Consider the following 6,113-nt stretch of genomic DNA (forward strand, 5'->3'; position numbering starts at 1 on the left):
CTGTGGAGAGCCCTGGCAAGGAGCTGCTGATCCCTCCTCCAGCCTGTTGGCAGAGGTGCTGGAGCTGATGGCTCTTGCCTTGAGTCACAGCTGGAGCCACCAGGCTTCTCCTGATTTTCCTTGACCAAACTGAAAAGCCAGAAATAAGGAAAAATGTGAAACAGACCCTTGTTTTGAGACCAGCCTGGAATGTCTCATTTGACTGAGCAGGAGCTGTTGGGTCTCTGAGGATCTGGAGAGTGTTTGTCTCCCTTTTGTAGGATAAACTGCAAGTGAAAATGTCCATTTTCAAACTAAGTCCAATTTAACTGTCAAAAGGAAATTAAACTTTTTCAGTGCTTTAACTACTTTTTAAGGAAGGAATTATTCACTAAATTCAGGTCTTCCTGACCAGTGTCAATCCCTCTGACTCATCAGTAAATTCCTTATTTGTTGAAGGAATTAGCTAAATAAAATAAATTTCCAGACCATCTGGCTAGCTACTCATCCTCACTGCAGCCTCAGCCTGGCAGCAGGAAGAGATCCAACTGCTTTCAAGAGTCTTCAGATCTGGGGATTGGGCTGTAGTGACTTGTGCAGATTATGTTAGATCTGAAACACTTCAAAAAAAGTCAAAATAACTTTCAGATCCCAAGAGAGCTGCTGAGTGAGTGTGAAGAACTGGATGAGGAAAGGGAAAACGGAAATTAATTCAAAATATGGTGAACGTTTGAAACAGATTTGGGTTATTTTCTTTTTTCTTTTCTGCCACTCTCCCTGATTCCTGGCTCTCACAAGGAGCAGCTGCCAGGCCCGTGCCCCAGGCCCTGGGCAGCTCCCAGTGCTGCTGCTCGGGCACGCTGGCTCTGAACCAACCCAGCACTGAGCCCCGGGCTGCAGGGAAGCACTTTCCAAGGAAATTCAAGAAACCCTTGGAATGCCTCTGTCTATTAAAGAGTGACATTTAGTGTTGTACTTTGAAATATGTTTGAAGTACCACACAGCATAAAGGCCCTAAGGGGACCCATGAGCCAAATGAGATTTCCATGTCAGCACCAGTCACGACCTTTCCTTTACTGCATCTGCTTAAATACAGAAAACACAGTTTTGTTGTAAAGTCAAGTCAAACCAGGGATTCAGAGTAAAATTATATTATACACTTAGGGCTGCCCTCAGGGACCTTTTTAATGGTTTCATATAAAACAATATTCTGTTTACAGTAAGATATCTCTGCCGAGCACTGAGATATCCCTGCCCTTGGCTCAGAGCTCAGAGGCTCTGGCGAGGTCTCCTGTGGCAGCTGCCCAGTGCAGCTCTTCAGCAGCCCCTCTGCCTGTGGGAGCTGAGGCCAGTGGGTGGGAACCCACTTCTTTGGGTGTGAACTTGGTTCTGTGACTGGGTTTGTCTTTAAATTTGTTATTGCCGGGAGTCAACAGACCTGCCCTGCTGGTGGCCTGCAGGAGGGTCAGCAGGGTGGACAGCTCTGCTGCTGAGGGGCTGGAGAGGGTCTCCATGCAATGCCACCCCGGCACAGGGGTGGGCACTGTGTCTGGCTGCTGGCAGGATGGGGTGCAATTCCACCACGGGCTCATGGAACACATCTGCAAACCCAAAGTGGGAAGCTGCCTGTTGCCCACATTGCTACCCTGGTGCCTCTGTGGGTGGTGTAGGAGAAACAGGGCTTGGCAGCCCCCTCGAGTCTCTTCCCTGCCTGGGTTGCATTTGCCACCTCCCTGTATCTGCAGCAATTTCTGCTGCCCAGAGAATGGTTTTTGGGGAAAAACAGCCTTTCTGGGGCTGGTGTTTGTCAGCCATGAGGGCAGGGCAGTGGTAAGGCCCTGCTTTTCACCCACTAAAGCAAACAAAGTGCTAATTGTGAAATGTTTAAGCTTGGTATCCATAAAATTACTTAGTAAGCACTTTGCCTGAGGCACAAAAGACTGGCACAAAGTCTGTTCCAGGCCATTGAATTCCTGTCAAAAGCAATCCCCCACCCATTAATTACCGTGTGACAGGTGCAGGCGCCAAAACCATCGCCCCGGCCACGGGGCTGCTCCGTGATTGATGCCCGGGCTGGGCACGGGACAGGAGCCAAACCCGCGCCCGCGATCCCGCAGCCTGGGAGCCCGGCGGGACCGCGGCTATCGGGACACGGGACCCCAGAGCAGGGGAGCTTCGGTCGGTGTCTAACGACTGACTGTCTGCAGAACAGCAGCGATGCAGCTTTCCCTGCCAGACTCTGCCTGCTCCTCCCGGATCGCACCTCCGAGCACAGCAAGCACCCTGATCTGTCCGTGTGTGGAGCTTGCTGGGTTTCTACACTGAGAAGTCAGCATGAGGTTAGAGGTGTTGAAAGAGAATCCACATGTGCTAGCAGACAGACAAAGTAGTTTTTTCTGCAGTTGCAGGGGCTGCTGACGTCTGCCCCAGCATCAGGGATTCCAGCAGCTTCTGGGTGCTTGGAAGTGTTTATGATGCCTCCCAATTAAAAAACATTTTAATGGAATGACTCTTTGTCAAAAAACTCGTACCTGCTGTGCATTATTCAGCATTACCTTGTGCAGAAGTCATGCAGGCAGAGAGCAGGGACCGAGTGAGTGCTGGCCTGTGGCACGTGGTGCAGGACAGCCCTGCCCAACAGCAGCCCCTGCCCAGCCTCTCTGGGACAGCACAGCTTGGGGACTTTGGCAGAGAAGCCTGAAATCAGACTTTTAAATCCGTCTGAACCCTTTCTATAGGAATTTGGTGATCCTGTTCTCCATATTCTGCAGAAGTGTCTTGGGGTGCCCAAGGTGAGCCCCAGCTGAGAGGAGAGGAATGAGCAGGGAGGTTGGGAGTTGTCCCAAGTTCCCAGAGCACTGTTCCTGCAGCTCCACAGACACCAGTTACAGCTCTCTGGACTTGACCCTCTCAGTTTTCCAGGAACTGCCTGGAAAACCAGGGTGTGCTACCCCATGGGATTTTATGGAGATGTCAATCCTGAAGGTGGCCATGGATGTGCTGCCCTCGCTAGTGATGCTGCAGCGTCTGAGTCCTGCCAATCTCTGTAACCCACTGCTCACCCAACCTCTCTGTGGAGATGCACAGCTGCTCTAAAACCAGCCAGTCAGAGGTGGGGATGTTGTGAAAGGTGATGAAATTCAGTAAATGATGCATTTAGCTACATGGAGTTTATACATCATGAATGATTTATTAATTTATAAATACTCCAAACTCTACATACATATTCTTCTGGTTGTTTAGTTTCTTGTAATTTATTGGTTCATTATTATTTAATATGCAAGTTATGTCATCCAAGAAGTTAAAAAAATGTATTTTCCATCTGCTTTGTTCACACTCTTTGAAGAACAGAGGGAGCAGAGACTTGAGGTGGGTCCAGGCAGGAATGGGTTTTCCAAGTGCCCCCAGACCTGCTGGAGGAGAACAGGTGAGGGGCAGAACGGCTGTGGTGAGGCACGTGTGCCTCCTTTTCCTGGTAAATATTTGCTTTTTATCCACTCAGAAATGGTCAGGAGCACTCAGAACTACCCAAGCATGAACCAGGTGACAAAAGCACCACCATAAGTGCCCTGGACATGAAAAGTGGAGGGAAAAAGGCCAAGTTTGGACCCCGTGTCCCCTGGCCCGGTGTCCTTGCCAGTGCTACTGGGACCGGACCATCCTGCCATCACTGATGCAGCCAAGTGGAGAGGAACTGACACTGGCAATTCTTTCATGTACTGTTAGTGAACAGCCATCAGAAGACATTGACACTAACTGTGGGCCTTTTAAGAGTGTAATGTATTAGCAACTTGTCTCCTTGAAAGCTAATGACAAATGCCTTGTTTAAAAGGAAGATCAAAACATCAAGAAAAATTAGATTAAATGGTTATGAAACTCCCAGTGGAGGACGCATTTCTCAGAAGTATTCCCTGTTGAATCTTGGAAATCTGTAATTATTTCCCCTGCTTACTGCATTAGGGCTGGGAAGTGTTTGCATTGCTTCAGTGTGGATTTGTATCCACACATGTCCAGCCCAGCGAGCCCTGGCCCAGGAGGCAGGAGAGGTGGCACCCTGGCAGTGGGGCTCTTGTGTGGGGTGAGCAGCAGCAGAGGGCACACAACACAACACACGTGGTAGCCACGTGTTGGAGAGGGGAGGAATGGGCAGACGCCGTGGCACTTGGGGATCTGGAAAGGGGTTCAGTATCAATAAATACTGAATTGAAGATGGCAAGGGCCCATTTGGCTGGGGTTGGCTGGATTTGCAGAGGTCCAGGCTGCTCCCAAGCAGGGCTGCCCAGATTTCTGCTGGCTGTGGTGCAGCACCTGAATCCACAGCAGCATTTTTTTTCTGGGCAGAAACATGGCTGGGGCTTCTGAAGCCTTTATTTCAAAGCAGACAGAGCATGAGCAAAATTCGTCAGAATTTGCCCTTTGCAAGAGCAAAGAAAATTGAAATAGTACATTTCAACCCTCATCCAACGAAGGCAATTTATGTTTTTAATGAATTTTACTATTGACACACAGACATCAGACCTCACTTGCAGTAGTGTGCAATTAAGAGTCCCCAACCAAATCTCAAAGGACTGACCGTTCATCTTTTCAGTTACAAATTATTTTAATATGTAAGTAAATAAAACAGTTTTCCTTCTAATTTTTGGTTAAATAAGCACATGTGTAGTTTTCTGCTGCACATAACTGGTGTAGCCCTGTAGCTGAATGCTGAGCTCTTGCACAGAAGTTTGGTGGTGAACTAGTATGTGAAGTCCTTTCCCATGCAGTGGAGGGCTGGGACGAGGGTCCATCCTGCTGAGCACTGTCAGTCTGCTCTGGGATGGAGAGCTCTGCACTGGCTGGTGTGTTTGTAATCAAAGCCAGCTGAATTAGGCTCTTTCTCTCCTATTTCTATGTACCAATTTGAAGAGCTCAGATGAAAAGTGTTGCATTACACCAGCATCAATAAGTCACACTATCTGTGTTGTGACACACAGAATGTTATTAATTGTCAATCACAAACCACCAGGCTTGTCAAGATGTTCTCTTCTGAACAGGCTGCTTTAGACCTGAAGTGATTTTTAATCAAATGTTAATAACACAGCATCTGTCAGTGGACCATTGGCATCATACAATAATAAAAAGTTAACATATGACATGGCAAATTCTAATGTTTTCATTTTTACTTCTTTCCAATTATCTGTGGAATTTCTGCCAGAATGAGAAGTGTGCTGACATTATTACATGCAAAACACACTGCTGAAAGATGAACATGTCTATTAAAGCCTGCATTCCCCATCACACCAGCTCCCAAAAGCACCTTTTAATCTCTGCTCCCAAGGCCTCGCTGCCAGAGCTCGCCCGTGCCCCAAGCAGGGGCTGGCAGTCACTGCTGCTTTGGTCCCTGAGCCCCCTGGAGGGCTCCCTGCCCGCCTGCCACCTCCAGGCATGGGCACCCTGGGACACGAAGCCACAGATCCCCTCTTAGCCCTGGCATCATCCCAGCAAGCCCAGAGGGAGACCAGCAGGAGCAGGTGAAAGCCTCCCCCTCTTTGCTGGGGCCAGGGATGCTCCCAGGTGTTGTGGCAGCACCTCTGCCACCCCTTCACCACAGTCTCACAGGGCTCAGGTCTGGGTAAACACATCACCCGTGTCCAGCCAGTCCATGGGCTGGGTGTCTGGGCAGGGCTGGCATGGAGGGCCTGGGCAGCCTTTCCCCTGCCTGCAGGCACAGAGCCAGTGGGAGCTGGGGCAGGAATGTCCCTTCCCTGTCCTGCTGCCCACGCTCACCCCTGGCAGTGCACCATCAGTGCCAATAACCAATCAGTGCACCATCAGTGCCAATAACCATTGGCAGCCTGAGATCAAACACTGATGAAGTACCAGGGATCACTGTGGTCATTAGGGCACTTCCCCCAGCTCTGGCACCGCGGGTGAGAGGATGGAGCAACCGAGAGTCTGGCATGGGGGAAACTTTGGCTGTAGAGAGGCGAGGGATGAAAAACGCCACTCAGCAGGACCGGGGCAGAGGTGGAGGATGGAGGCCCTGGGGTGCAGGGCTGGGAGCCCCTGGCTGTGCACAGAGCTGAGGAGCTGCCAGGGAAGGCAGCAGGGGCTGCCCTGGGCTGGGCCAGCCCTCGCAGTCCTCGCCCGCCCGC

Source organism: Manacus candei, unplaced genomic scaffold (genome assembly GCF_025592945.1).
Source record: "Manacus candei isolate 608988 ecotype Guabito, Panama unplaced genomic scaffold, ASM2559294v1 h1tg000071l, whole genome shotgun sequence".
NCBI classification, from domain to species: domain Eukaryota; kingdom Metazoa; phylum Chordata; class Aves; order Passeriformes; family Pipridae; genus Manacus; species Manacus candei.